Consider the following 15,909-nt stretch of genomic DNA (forward strand, 5'->3'; position numbering starts at 1 on the left):
TGTGTGTGTGTGTGTGTATCCTTTCCGCCTGCTTTTAATTTCTAACTGCGGCTTGGCTGGAATCTCCCAAACGCAAATTCATTATGCGCTAGTCAAGGGCTGTGTAGGCTTTCCACCCGCAGCCTCCGTCCTCTTTTACTATAACTGGACACCAAATCCCCATACCAACCACCAACCCCTAGCCTCGGCTGCGCAGCCTCGCAGCCAACGATCGGTTGCGCCTTGTCAGCGGAGCGGCTACTTCAGTAGCCTGCGCCTCGCCCAGTGACCGGTCCAGTGGCCACGCCCACTGGGGTAGGCATTCGCCCAGCTGGCCAACACGGCAAAGTAGCCAACTTCAGCGATTTATCTTAAGTGGTTGCCGTGAATTACGACAAATTTCTATAATAAAGCAGACAAAAATCTAACCAAATGGTCGCCACAGAGCCGGGAGGCTCGTCCCAGAAACAACCGCTACTTGGAAGAAGGCCAAGACCATGGCCAAGACCAAGACCAAGATAACAATGTGTTTTTCTTGTTGCTGTTGCTGTTGTTGTTGCCTCCACTTGATTTCACCATGGCAATTCTGGGCGCAATCAACTGTTGCTTGGGCGTTTAGAGGCAGAAGAAGCAGCAAAAAAAAAAAATACGTTGAGGCTAATCAATAAATTTGACGTGCGTTTGAGCTCTATTTTTTTTTCGTCAGATAAGGTTGCAAAGGTTGGAATTTGGGGCCAGGGGGAGGAGGCCTTATCAGGCAGCTAAGCAAATTGCGTGGTCCGCTTGTAAACAAAAACAATCGAAAGCCATGGTAAGTGCGCGGCTCCCGCGGCGCCAGATAAGCGCCGGAGACGACCTTTAATATGGCCAGAAAGAGACGGCGTGAGAGATGAGAGAAGAGAGAGGGCGACAGAGAGAGGAGAGCAACACGTTGTCAGTGCGTGTCGCAGTTGTTGTTAATTTTGTCTCAAATTTGCAACGCGTCATTTGGCCAGGTCAATAAATGTATCGCAGACGAAAGAGAAGTTGGCCAGAATCAAGCAGAGAGGGGGGAGAGGCGAGGGGGGGGGGGGTGCTGGCTGGCTGGTAGGACGTGGCCATGGCACCTGTTCATTGTGACCGGGCGGCCGCCAAACCGGCCGAGCTTATCAGCATCTCGAGCTCTAACCAAGTGCACAAGTGGCTACTGCACCTTCCCAGCAACCCTCCTGCCCTCCCCTGCCCACCACCTCTGGGCAGAACGTGTCGTTCACATTGCAAACGAGCTGCCCAGTTGCCATCGATATCGTCTGTTGCCTTCAGCCTGTTGCCTCATTTCGGGCCGCTGCACAGTGTGTCGGGTAGCTCGATCTCTGATTAGAAAATACAAAAAAAACTAGAGGAAAATAAACAAAATAATAATAATGTTAATCGGTTTGCGCCCAAAAAGGCGGCGACACGAGCAAATTAATAAATGCTATCAATCTGCACAGCTGATACGTAAAAAAAAAGAAAAAAACAAAATATGCGAATTCACGAGCTAAAATTGTGGTTCAAACGGGAAACTAAATAGACTTTTTATACTTGAATTAAGAACTTACGAATACAAATATTCTAAAAACATTTAAAGCGTATCTGAAATTAAGTACGAATTACGCTTAAATCAAGAACTTTATAGCTGATTCACGAATTTGAAGCTTCTGTAACTTCTCTTGTCATAATTAATTTAAACTTTTATTTAAATTGCATATATTTTTTTTTAATGGAACCATATTATTTAAAACAATGCTTTAACTCTTTGGGAATTGCAAGAGTTTACTTTGCTTAAAGCTCACGTCTACAGCTCAGCCTGAAAGCTCGCACTGAAAGCTCACACTGAAAGCTTTTGAGCGATTGTTAAAATAGGCAGTTTTGCATTTGCACCACTGTGCAACATACTGCAGTAATAAACAGCAGCAGCAGCCACCGACACCACCAACCCACAAAGCTCGTGCGTGGCCTGGCCTGGCCTGGCCTGGACTGGACGGGATGCTGCCTACCCCTGGCCTGGCATGCGGCTCCACGCTTCTTCATAATCAAAATTAATGATTGAAATTATCTAGGAGCTAAAGTAGGCAACCGCAGCAGCAGCAACAGTTGCAGTTGCAGTTGCAGTCGCAACGTCAACAACATCATCGACAGCAGCAGCAGGCAGCAAATGGCCAACTTGGTTCTAGCCTGGCCTGGCCCACTGATGGCAGCACTTAGACAAGGCTATCAGCACCCAGCAGCAGCAGCAGTTGCAGCCAAAGTTGGCCAACAATTTCATATTAAATTGCCAAGTATTAAATGGGCAGCAGCAGGAGGAGAAGGCGGAGGGGAATCAGCAGCGAATTGGAGTCGGACCATTTTACTTCCTTGTTCTGCAAGGTGCTTTGGCGCGGATTAGCTGCAACTGCGGCTAACTGTGGCACAAACTGTTGCAACAACAGCGCCTCCTTGTTGCCTGCAAGGGCTAATTTGTGCAACGCGCGCGGCTTATTCTCAATACACTCGCACAAAGAGTGTTGCACATTTTAGACAAGGTGTGCGACGTCTTCAAGGGGATACAAAAATACAAATATCTGCTAAGCCGATCTAGTCTGTGGCTCTGACGCAGTTCTTAAACTTGGGCTTAGCTTAGTATTTCTGTGAGCAAGGGTATTTAATGTGCGGCTCGTTCTATTTGCTGGACTTGGCAATAAAAACTAATTATGCCCGGCTTGCAGCTCGGCAGAGTCGCAAGTCAAGAGCCCAGACTCTGATAATAATCTGGCATAATGATAACAAGGCCCGGCTCAGGCCCAGGCCCAGGCCCAGGCTCTAACTGGAGCAGCATTTAGGAGCGCTTAGCTGCCACCAAAATGAGCAACTCGTGGCAGATGATTGGCTGTGTGGCTGGCTCGAGGCACAATTGTTGTGCTCCGAAACTCAATTATTTTAATTAGTCGCGTTTTACCAATTGCCTTTTTTCACACGCTTGTGGCAAGTGTCAAGTGGCAGCCAATTAAAATGTAAACAGCTAGCGACAGAGTTGGCGAATTCTGCAGATCGAGAGATCGATGCAGCTAAAGAGAGGGGGGGAGGGGTTAGAGAGCAGCTGCTTCCTGTTGCCAGCGACAATTCCAGCGAGCTGAGCTCTTAACTTGGCCCATTGACAGGCGATTTCCGTTCGACTTTTGTGAGACAAAACCCCCCCTCTTTCTCTCTCCTTCTCTCTCTTTCTATCTCTGTGTGGCGCCAAGCTGGCCACAACGCCGGCAGCGCTGCTGGCGCCACAGAAATTTATATGGCCTAGACCAGCGAACCCTGCTGGCAAGGAGCAGGTTCAGTCAGCAGCGGCAGCAGCTGGCGGCGCTGAGTTCACGACGCCGTTCATTAAATCGCGGCCACAATTTGCCGCTGGGCCTTGCGACACGCCCCCCCTTTTGGTCGGGGCGCAACCCATTGAGGCAGCTAATGATGAGTTTGTCAGGCGGCAGGTGAGCTGTGCCACACGCCCGCGGCAGAGCCAAAGAGAGGAGCAGCAGCAGAAAATTGCAACAGACAGCGGCTAATCACAGACGCTGCCGCCAACGTAGCTGCCACAAGCGGCAAGCGGCAGGCTGTGTTGTTGCAACTGCAACTGCAACAGCTCCTGCTGCCTATGCTACCTTTTTTTTTATTAACTTTAATTAGCATTTCCGCACGGCCTGTTTGGGCCGAGTGGCAAGTGGCAAGTGGCATGCGGCAAGTGGCCAGTGCAGATATATTCCGCATCGATAAATAACATTAATTAAGTTGTTCAATTGGCACTGGACCACGCCCAGCAACACACCAGCTGCAAATGCAACTGCAACCGCGACGGCAACTGCAACTGCACGTTTTAATTAGCCTCCCCCCCCATCCACACCTACGCTCCTTGTTCTAAGCCAGCATTGTTATTGTTGGGGGCCCGGCTTTAAGCTGCTTAACAGCCCAACAAATGCTGGCAGCTGCAACAACAACAGCAACAATAACCACAACAACAACAACAACTACAGCAACAACATGCCTTGGGTGTTGTCCACTCGTAATACCCTAAGTAAAATTCCTAGCACACCTTTACCTATGCACACTTGCATTTCCTTATAGCAGGACCTGCGCCAGAGCCTAGAGGAAGACTCGCATGTGAACGGGGGAACTGCTATCTGTTGATTCGAGGCTCAAATTTGAACCAGTTTATCGATAAAGTCGATAAATATCGTTAGAGATTCTCTTGAAGCACACAATTTCCCTACACACACACGCACACACTCAAAGTCCAACTTGATAAGCGTATCTCAGTCTTTTATCTTAGCTCTATTCACAATTTCTTTAAGCTTGTCTTTTTGGGATAGTTCCACTAGACGAAGCCAAAAGTGTTTCATGTTAATTTCGGTGCGATTTTTAATCAGTTGCCAATTGCCCTTTTTTCTTTGGCTAACCAGCTGCCAACTGCCAACTGCAGCCCACTTTTGACAGTTGTTGTCAGCTGTGGGTGGGGGCGTGGCTGGGCAGGGAAGGGTTGCGCTTGGCTGCGCTTTCAGCTGCTGTCTGCGCAGATTGTCTTGCCCGAGCGATTCGCATAACGTTAGATCTGCAAAGAGATCGCTTCAGATCGATAACAAAGCGGGGGCGGTCACGAAAGAGAGATAGAGGGGGGGGGTGGGGGAGGGAGAGTGGCGGGTTCATAGTGGTTGGGTGCGGGCCGCCAAATGATCGTAAATAAGCGCTGAAAACTTTATAAATGCGCCAGCGCATAAACTTGGCCGCAAGTTGGGCACAAAAGTTGGCGTGTTTACGAGGCGGCAACCACAATGGTGGTCACGATCAAAAGCGGTCAAGACGACAACAACAACAGCAACAACAACAACAGCAACAACAACAACGACAGCAACAACAAGAACTGGTGGCACATTGTCGTGTGACAGCCGCCAGTCGAAGCTGGGCCAAGTGCTCCACTGCGATCCACTCGGATCGTGGGCAGCAGTCAGCCAGTCGACCACGTCGCCATTGTGGCTGCTGTGACATTCCAGGGCATAAACAATATATATACACACATTTATAAATACATTTATATATATAAAGATATACACAGCTGACAGGCATTGAATTGTGCTTGATAGACGAGCAGTTACAACATGTTGCCAATTGTAAATTGCCAATACCCTGTAGAATTTGTAGAATATTCAAAAAATAAATACTTACCCAAAATCGAGGATTTCAACTTTGTTAAAATTTATGAAGATTGACTTTAAAATTTCTGTAAAAAGAAAAGAAAAAAAATATTTTAGACCTTCAATGCAGCCGAAATATTTGAAGATGAAAGCAAAAACTATTTGTTATCTTTAAATTGTTTAAATATTTAAGCTTGAGTTTTATCTTTCAAACATGTAAGCCGATCTCTTTAATTCAAAGCTAAAATCTTTAGCCATAAATCTGATTCTAACGTGTAATTTCTCAAAGCGCAAAAAAGACTTTGCAGAATTCGTTACAAAAAAAGTCACGCTCCCCCGCACCTATTGTTTACAGGGTATATGTCAGCATAGTTCGCTGCATTGTCATAATTATTAATAAGCTTTTGTGGCGCGCATTTGAATGTGGTCAAGACAAGTGCACACGGCATTTGGCTTTGATGTTGACCGACTTTCGGCTTAGCTTAGCTGATTTGTCATTAGCGCACAGTGGGCATGGCCCGTGGGCGTGGCAGTGGGCTAAAGATGTTGCAGTGGCAGTTGTCTAATTGCTGCAGCACTTGCAGCAGCAGCTGCCACCAGCGTTGACTGCTGTCTGCAACATCAAGTGGCAATTGCACACTCCCCATTCTCCCCCTCACCCCTTCGCCTTGCATGCTCCATTCCCCATTTAAATCGCACATTTGTACGCGTCATCCACATCCACATTCACATTCACATTCACATTCATATTCGCATTCAATTCTCTCCATCTGCAGATCTGCATCTCGAGCTGGGGCCATAGCTGGCAGCTAATTTCGAACAAAAATTAACTCCCCAGCGTAATTTTTCATTTCTTGGAATGGATTTTTACTCGCAACACGACTTGTTGTACCCCCCACCACCACCCAACCCTCTCTTCTCCTGCCCCATCACCCACCCTTGCCCTGCCGCAGCCTGTTCTCGCGTCTGTTTTGTGTAAATTGTAGCACAGACATTAGAACATTTCGTCGTTGTTCGACTTTCTATATGCGCATATGTACACTCAGAGAAAATAAGTTATGGAACATACTAACAATAAATAAATGAATAAGAGGTTGGTCGCAATCAAGTTTTAGGTGCATCTCACGTTTGAATAGACTTAAATTAAGTAAATCGATCTTGCTTTAAGGAAAAACTCAAGATATTTTCACTTAAGCATTAAAAGCTTATAGTTTCAGGTTTGAATACTCTTAAATTAAGAACAATTTAATATGATTAATACTCAAAAAATGATTCTAGGTACTCAAAAAAAAAAAAAAAAACATGAATTATTAATATATTTACAAAGCTTCAAAGTTCAAGTTAAGCTTCTTTAAGAATTTATCGCTTAGATTAAGCAATTTGGAGCTTAGATCAATTTCGACTGTGTTCTTTCGAAGAGTGTATTTCTGTGTGTGTGTGTGTGTTGCACACATATGCAAATATTAGCTCGAGTTATATCATTTGCAAAAATCTTGTGGCCAGCCAAGCAGGCAGCATAAATGGCAACGGCTTTGACTTATGCTACTTCTTCTTCGGCTTCTGCTTCTTCTTTGGCTTCTGCGCCCCCAAAATGCGGAAGTTTAAACAAAAAACTGAACGCAGAGAAAGTTTAGAGAGGGGCATGTGTGTGTGTGTGTAAAGTGAAGTGCATTTTGTTTGTTTAAGTTGATTTTTTGTGCAATTTGTTGCTGTGGGGCGCATTCGGAATCTCTTGCAACATTTGCAACTGTCAACGCGACAACGGCAATTCGGGCAGTGGCAGTTGCCACAGTTTTCTTGCCAATTTGGACTAGGGCCAATAATGCTGATGATGCTGAGAGACTGCCTGCAGCTAAATGAAATATTCGTATTATTAATTTTGGCATTAGCCTGAAGACAAATAATTATGAGCAGCATTTAGCATTTATTTGGCTGCCTAGCTCCGCTCCAGCATTAAAGTTCTTAATTATTTTGGCAAGACACGATTTTTGCTTCTTCTGAACTGTTTAGTTCTTCTCAAAATTGATTTTGTATTTCAAGATAACTTCAGTGCCCGTGCAAAGCCGGGTTATGTGTAAAAATGATGTGCTCAAAATAGATGTTGCATTTAGGGTCAGGTCACATTGACCATGCAAAGCCGGGCTATTTTATTTCTTAGTTCTAAATACTTCGAAGTGGATTTAATTTCTTCAAGATTTTCTCAGCTGACTTTTATACATTTAATTTAATTTAGCTTGGCTTCGTTTAAGTTTCGTTAAACTTATTTGCCAATTATTTTCTATGGCTCTTTACCTAAAGCTATCTCTAGGAGAGAACTTGCCTTTCCTTTTGTCTGCACACCTTGAACCTTGAAGCCGTATTTCTTCTCGTGTGGCAATTGGAAAAGGCAAACAAATGGTTAAACACTCTGTTAGACGGCTGGCAACTTGCCTGCCCCAGCTGTCAATGACATGAATTGCAAGCCACAACAACAACAACAACAACAACAACAGCAACAAAAACAACTTGAAGCTACAAGCCAAATCCGAATCCGAATCCAAATCCAAATCCGACTGGCCACATGTGCGCCGCCAAATCAAAACGTCAAATTATAATTGTCTACGAGTTGTTTGTGCAATTCTTTTTTTTCTCTTTTTGTTTTTTTTTTAGGTATACCCTGTAACCAATGAAAACAGTTAGGGAAGGGTATACCCCTCCAGTTGTAAAGCCTACCTTTATTCTTGGCCAGTTTTAAAAGTCATCACATTTGTGATTTTCTTTCTGTTCGCTTGGCTATACAATAGCGATATTTATCGATCTCCCATTATTTCTTGAGCACATTTTTAGGATCATAAGGACTGGAGGCAAGGCTAGCAATTTACGTGGACAACACTTTAGATAACACTAGACATTTTCTCAAAATCAATATATATCGATCTTATATTCCTCAATAATAGAGTTGTCTAGACAATTGAGATTTGGTATAGAGAATCATTTGAAAACCTTACCCAAGCTTTGAAGTCTAAGATCGATTGCGATTAACGGAGAATAGTTAATAGAAAAAAGATTTTGTAGTGTAGATAGAAATAGATAGGGTAGCTGCTAGTCGGGCAGCTAAATGCTGTGCATTGGCCTTTTGTCTTGTGGCACGAGCAACAGAAACAGTTAGAGCGCACGACGGCAACTGCAACCAAGCCCCAAAAAAAAAAAAAAACGGAAAGAGCCAAGACAGACGCCCACGCGGCGGGCGGAGCTGGCGGCAGGAAACCCAAACTCAAAGTCAAGTCAAGAAATGCGCCCAAGCGCAACGGGGGCGCGCCACAGGCCCAAAGACCAGAGACTCGAGACTAAAGAGTCGAGTCTAGAGACTGGAGACTCGAGACTGGAGACTCGAGACTGTAGCCTAGTCTTCTCTATGCGCCCTGGCATTGGGACTCGCATGTGTGTCAGCGTGTTGAGCGCCCCCGCTTCCCCTTGACTGCATTTGGCTGATTCCTTAACTGGGCTATGCCGAGGTCAGCGCCTGGGTTCGCTCTTGGCATGGCCAATGATCAAAAACCGCCTGCTCTTGGCTCTGAGTACGAGTCAGAGTCGGAGTCCGAGTTGCCCGACTGCGTCGCGGCCGTCGTCAAACTGTCTGCAAACTGTTTTGTCGATTGGCAATTAGCTGCGAAACGAGCCCAGCCACACACAAAGTTCGCGGCCTAAAAGCCAATTCAACGTTTGCCCCAAAACACTTCACCCCCCGCTCGACTCCCTCTCACTTGGCCTGCTGCTCGATTGTTCAATTTTCGGTTAATTGGTTCTGATTGTTTTCGAGGCGTGTGCTCCCCTCCTCACCGCTCCCTAATATGCCCTATAACAATTGTTGTTTTTTTTTTTGTTCTTGTTTCTTCAAGAACTAAAGAAAATTCGGAACATTCTTTAGTTTTTTATGTATTGTATTATATATACCCCTTTCTCTTGTTATTTTTGCAAACCAACTAGAAGTTTCAGCTTTAAAAACATTTAAATATTCTAGTTTCAGATCTAAAGAGTTTCTTAAAATAACAATAATAATATAGAATATATATAAAAAATAATATATAGATGAGTCTAGAACTTTCTGAGCCTTCATTAACTTTAAGGAACATTATTTGCTTTCTTAAAATTGAAATTGAAAATGTTCTAAACATTTTTGGAAATCATATTTAATCACCGTCCGTTTTCTCTATGCGAAAGCCTATGGAAAGGGTATCTGGCAGTCGCTAACAGAAGAGTATTTTCTTACCCTGTAAACAACTAATTGGTTGGCGTTGTTCTGCTTGTTCTTCTCGTTGTTTGCCACACAAATTATGTACTTTAATTTACTCGATTTATTTTGCATGTCTTTTTTTTTTTGGACATTTGCATGCATTTGTTTTTTTTTTGCCAGACCCAAAGCTGACTAATGCACACGAATATATAGACACATATATAGTTACATATATATATATATCTTAACACTTAAATCGAATAAATAATAATAGTCTATTTTGTTTCTTTGTGTCTTTGCAGGTAAGCAAAAGCTTGAACCTTAACATGTCGAAGGTCGCCAGCAATTGGGATCAAATGCTGTAAGTTGCAATGGGGAAAGGGTGTGGGGGGTTTGTTGGGCTGGTCTGTGTGCATGTAAAACAACGGCTAATTATCGCTTAATCCGTTGACGTTTCCAAGACGTGGGCGTGACCCACGCGACGTTGTTGCTGTTGTTGTTGCTGCTGTTGCTTTTGTGTGGGCTGCTGCCACTTTACATGCGAGCTGCAGCAACAATTGCAGCTAACAACTTGATGCATTTTCATCAACATCGTGCCGCTGGCAATTATATTTCAGCCAAACAATAAATTAATTAAATGGAAAATCGTGCGCTGTCTCTTTGTCTGCTGTTGTTGCTGTTGTTGTTGTTGTTGCTGTTGTGCTGTGCAGGTTCTTAAGAGGCCGACAAAAGATGCCGTGGCTTAAATGTATGTAATTTTAATTGCCCGTTTGCCAAATATGGCTAACAACAACAGCAACAACAACAAAAGCAGACGGCAAGTGCGCAACTAACAGCAACTGTTGCTAACAGAGTTGATGTTAGTGCTGCTGCTTCTGCTGTTATTGCTATTTCTGCTGTGTATGCTGCTGCTGTTATTGCTGTTGCTGTTATTGCGGGTGCTGTTATTGCTGCTGTTGTTATAGCTACTGCTGCTGTTATATCTCTGCTGCTGTTATTGTGGCTACTGCTGTTATTAGCTCTGCTGCTGTTGTTGTGTAAGCTTCTGCTGATGTTATTGCGACAGCTGTTAATGCTGCTGCTGTTATAGCTCCTCCTGCTGTTATTACCTCTGTTGCTACTGCTATTGTTGCTGACTCGGCTGTTATCGCTCCTTATATTATGTCTTCTTCATGTCGCTGGTGTTTCATACACTATGCTCGTCTGTTTGGCTATGTCTACCTGTCAACTTTAACGCTGGCAACTTCTCTCTGTCAACATTTGCACAAATTTGTTGCTGATTTGTTGTTGTCGCAGTTTGAATGGTGAAAATTTTTAAACGCTTTTTGCTGCCAATTAAATGCAACGCATCAAAAAATGCTTTAATAAAAGCTGGCGCCGCATGCGTTGTTGCTGCTGCTGCTGCTGCAGTTGCTGTTGTTGCAGTTGCTGTTGTTGTTGTAGTTACTGTAGTGACTGTTGTTGTCGTCACGCCCGCTGCTCACTTTTCTTGCATGTCTGTCACGCTTTGCCTGTGACAGTTGTCAACATTGTTGCTGGCAACAAATTAGCAAAACCCCGACAAGCTGACTATTTGTTAAAGTTGCTGTCGTCGTTGTTGTTATTGTTGTTGCGCGCTTTTGAGTATTTTGTAAATCAACTTTTTAATAGTTAACCGATTTTAATGGAGTTTACCTAGGTCTTATATTTTGAGACTTGTATGAATAAGTTTTAACTGCTTTAAAAACTTTAGTTATACATATGTATATTGCTATGTACATATTTATATATACATTCCTATATACATGTTTATTCATATTCATTAAATTCTTTCAAATCAATGGTGAAAATAGCTAGAAATTAAGAAGTTTTTTCAATTATATTCGTATACTAATAACATAAAAATAGACCAAAAAAATACATAAATTGATTTCATCGACTCAAAGTTTACGATTTAAATTCGATGCAGAATTTTCGCTGCGAATCTTTAATCTCAAACCAAAGAGGCGAAAAGCATTTCATATTTAATTAACAGCTTCAGCACTCGAGCACAATAAACACACTCAACACACACTCACACACACACGCACACACACACACATTGAGCGTCTCTTTTGTTTGTGCTTTGCGCTTTGTGCATTCCAAAATACTCGTGAAAAAGGCTAATCAAAGGGCAGCGCGGTGCAGGGGGTTGGGGAGGGGGCGCGGCGCGGCGCTGCTGGTCAGTGGCCGCCGCAAACAAAGTTGAGTGACTGACGGAATGATTGACAGACGGACTGATTGACTGACTGACTGACTGCTGGACTGACCGCTCAGCTAAGATGCCTATGTGTGTGTGTGTGTGCGTGTGTGTGTGTTGGCTTTGATTATGTACACACACACCCCCAATCCCCTACCCCTGCTCACACACACGCCCATGACTTGCTTTCTTTAAGCGCGGCGTTATTTTTTCGGTTTCGGTTCCTTTTTATATTTTTTTGCAATTTGTTTGTATTACATGTCGCACAGTTGTTCGCCGGACAGAATGCAGGGCAGGGAGAGTGGCAGGGAGCGCGAGGGGGGGAGGGGGGGGTCAGCTGACAACTCGAATCCAGCTTCAAAGGCGGCGCCGATTGACATGCCACGCCCCGGCTGGCATGGGCTTTTTGGTATAATTGGAGCAGTTGCCGCTGTGCCGCAATTTGTGGGTGTTGACAAAAGTGTTTGCCACGCATGAAAGAAGAGCGGGGCGGCTGGCGGCGGGTTGGGGAGGGGTGCCTAAGCTAACTGTTGCCAGCAGACGGCATATTTGAGCAGCATGTTTCAAGCATGACTTCATCTTGACCTCGTCATGAGCAGACGCCAGCGGGCAGCGGCCCACACAAAACAAAAAAAATATATATGTAGATATATATTTGTGCGTGTGTGTGTGTGTGTGTGTGCTGCACAGACAGCTTGTCTGCTGCGACTGTGGCGTCGGCGCATTAAAAGCTATTTTTATTGATGAAGCATAGCAATAGCTGAGCAACATTGTTGCCAGCACTCTCTCAACAATGTTGCATTTGACTCGATTCGTCTGCGCTGCACTCGACACTCGGCGCGAGATGTTGCGGCAACATTGTTGCGTTAGCCGTGTGCCCACGATGACAATGACAAACGGCCCTGCAATTGATTCGCCGCGCGCAGCTTTAACTGTTGTTGTTGTTGTTGTTTTTGCTGCGCTCTATGTGTGTGGTCTTTTCCCATACTCAGTTGATAAAGTCACAAAGAGTATATTGGTACGCAACAGAAGCTTGACCGGCAGGTTTGCATAAAGTTCGCCTGCGATGAATGTTTGAATTGTTAAGCCACGCCTACAAGTAGGCGAACGATTTTACTTTTACTTTACTTTTCTTCCCAAAATTCCAGTTAGAATAACGATCATGCCCTGATTCAATTGTGAATTGCACTGCATACAGGGTATTTTGCAGTCGGATATAAGCTCTATTGGATCCACGCTCGCCATTTAAGCTTGAGTGCCTTTTCTAATTCACACTTTTTTTTTTTTGCTGTTGTTGTTGTTTTTGTTGCTTCGCCGGCGGCCCGCATGTGGCGACGTTTGCGTTTTTATGCGACCTGCGATAAAGAAGAAGAGCGCGCACTTGGACCACACACACGCATAGCTGAGTCTAGGAGTACATAGAGATCGCGGGCCCAAGTCCAGACATTGTCGGACGTGATGAATGAACAGCGGACAGGCAGTCAGTCATTGTCATTATCAACATCAACATGATCATCATCATCATTATCAACATTATCAACATTATCAACATCATAAGTTGGCTGTCCGCTCGGCTCGTCCGTTGTCAGCTTTGTGTGTGACTTTGTCGCCGCCGCTTGTCATCGTTAACATTGCCGTTGCCTTTGCCGTCGCCCGCTGTCAACGAATTCGCCGTCGCCGTCGCCTTCACCTCATGCGCCGCTTTTCATGGCGTTCGCTGAATTTGCAAATGAGCTTTGCTTGCAAAGCCCAGCGAGGCGACTGACAGTAGGCGGCATTTGCCGCCACCGCAGCCGTCGCTTTGGAATGTGTCGCAGCGTGCAGAGCGTGTAAAAGGCTAAAAAAGGCGAAAAAAAAAACCGCCACACGTGACTGGTCAAATGGCCGCAAAACAGCTACGTTTCCCGCTGCGGCTTCAACTCCAACTAACTGAGTTTATGTGTTGTTTTTTTCTTTTTTATTTTTTACCTGCCTCGTCAGGTAGACATCGCATCTATGCGCATAAACCATATTTAAGGCGGTCGGGTAAACACATTGCCAAAATCTTTAAACGATCTGGCTATAAAAACTGTGTGAACATATTTTTGCCATATACGTTTGTTTAAATTTCATGACGACGCTTTGATACTCTTCTAAAAGAGACTTCTAAAAGTAGTCCATATTTGTATTTCAATTATCGATTGTTTATGTCACATATCGATTGGCGTAGTCAATACTATCGATAAATTAAAAGAGTTGGCTATAAAAACTATGTTAACGAGTCGTTGATGCTCTTTTTAGATTTTATATCGAAAATATTCAATATTTGTTTTTTTTTAAATCTAAAATTTGTTTATATCTAACACCGATTAGCATACTATCGATACATCGATACTATCGATTGTTTTTAGTAATTTTAGACCGTTAAAGTTGAAAACATCGAAATTAAATATTACGAAAATAATATAGTAAATTTAAAGATATGTTTATCATATTGAAAACACGATCTGTTAAAAGCTTTTCTATATTTAACATATGTTAACTAACAGGCATTTCAGACAAGCTGACTATTTGATATACCCTACTGTGCGCCTGGGGCAAACAGGCAGAGTTTATTTGGTTTGCTCCGCATTCCTAGCCTTAAGGGGGCGGCGCGGCAAAAGGGGGGCAATGGCAACGCCCGCTTCTAATGACAGTAACACCCCTTTCCCCTCCACCCATCAAACTACCTTAAAAGTCTGGCGTCTGGATTTTGGGTTTTGGATTTTTGAATTCAAAAATTTGCTTAGATGTTGCCTTTGTTGGTAGCGGGATACAGTGGCGGGGTACGGTAAGGGGAGGGGGAAGGGGAAGGGGCATTACGTAGCTATTTCCCGGAATTGTTTGTCTTTTGTTGTCGTCGCGTCTGGAGCGGCATTTGCGGCTTTGTGTTGTTTGGATGCCGTTGTGAATTGAATTTCTTGGCGCGCTGCTGGCACAGCAAAAAAACGAAAACAAACAAGAAGAAGCAGAACAGATCATAACAACAATCCAACAACAACAACAACGACAACCACAATAATAGTAATAATAATAATAGCGACAAAAACAATGCCAAATGGCCACGCACAAAGACGCGCATCTTCCAGGAATCGGAGTACAGACACAGCTCATTCATTCATTGAGCTCCGAATCTCGATTGAATTACAGCGCCAGGTTTCCTGGCTCCAGGACAAGCAGGGGGCAGCGGACTGAGCGTAGAGGGTAGGAAGTCGCCAAGGGCTGCGTTTCGCAGAACGAGGATCTAACAGAACAACAATTCGCAGAACTGGGTCGCCTTTGCTAAGGGAATCGCAGCAACTGGCCAACTTGGCAACTGGTTGTTGACCCAATTCGTTGCCAGAAGCCGCAAGGGAGCCACCCCCCCCCCCCCCCGCCCTTCACCGCGCCGTATGGTCCATAAATTACACAACCTCAAAGCCCACAAATGTCACATCGGCGTGTGGGTCATTTGATGTCTGCAACAATTTTTTTTTTGTATAAATTTAGAAAATGAAAACGAAAGAAGGAGAATAAACTGCAGCCACAAAAAATATCAGACAGCAGATCTTATGATATATGCATTCGAATAAAATCTAAAAACGGGCATTACATATCTTTTTTATGCCCTTGCAGAGGGTATTTTAGTTTTGGGAAGTGTCGACGTTTTCGGAAGTAAGCCGGTTCGAATCCGTATATAACCATAAGAAACAATAGCTCGAGAATTAAGTTCTTGCTTGTGAGATTCTTGGCACTTTAAATAATAACTATAATAATAATAATAATAATAATAATAATTAAAACATAATAATAATAATAATAATTAAAACATAATAATAATAATAATAATAATAATGATAATAATAATAATAATAATACTAATAATAATGATAATAGTAATAATAATATACTGATGAATTAGTAATGATTAAATTTGTGATTATTCATTAGCTTTTTATATTATCGAATTTAAGCAAAATATTGTTAACGATCCGATAAATATATCGTAATAACTCTCACATAGGGTATCTCTTAGTCACCCAACTATCGTTAGCACTCCAAGCCATATTTCTTTTTTTGCCTTTTCCAATCGTAAATCCGAAATGAAGTGTGTCAAAAAAGATGAAAAAAAAAAAACCAAATGCAGGCACGCAGCAGAGGCCCGAGTTCAGGGAACACCTCTGCAAAGTGTCCACAAAATATGTTTGTTGAAATCGAAATTTAGTTTTTAGATTTGTGCGTGTTTTATTTTTTCAAATTTTATTTATTTGTGTTTTTTGTTGTTGTCCGAATCTATGCTTAACAGCCTCCCACATGGCCAGACGATG

At 43.5% G+C, this 15,909-nt stretch overlaps 1 protein-coding gene and 1 long non-coding RNA gene across 4 annotated transcripts in view; one reads left to right on the forward strand and one right to left on the reverse strand.

Moving 5' to 3' along the window:
* The window catches only part of Snoo (Sno oncogene), a 107,343-nt gene that overhangs the window by 63,997 nt on the left and 27,437 nt on the right, over positions 1–15,909 (forward strand). The window lies entirely within an intron of this gene.
* The window catches only part of LOC116651655 (uncharacterized), a 98,222-nt gene that overhangs the window by 54,138 nt on the left and 28,175 nt on the right, over positions 1–15,909 (reverse strand). For all 3 annotated transcript variants that reach the window (XR_004304669.2, XR_004304668.2, XR_004304670.2), the window contains one exon: positions 5,185–5,239. This is a non-coding gene — a long non-coding RNA (uncharacterized lncRNA). The remainder of the gene's footprint in view (positions 1–5,184; positions 5,240–15,909) is intronic.

The sequence above is a fragment of the Drosophila virilis genome, chromosome 4 (genome assembly GCF_030788295.1).
Source record: "Drosophila virilis strain 15010-1051.87 chromosome 4, Dvir_AGI_RSII-ME, whole genome shotgun sequence".
Taxonomy (NCBI): domain Eukaryota; kingdom Metazoa; phylum Arthropoda; class Insecta; order Diptera; family Drosophilidae; genus Drosophila; species Drosophila virilis.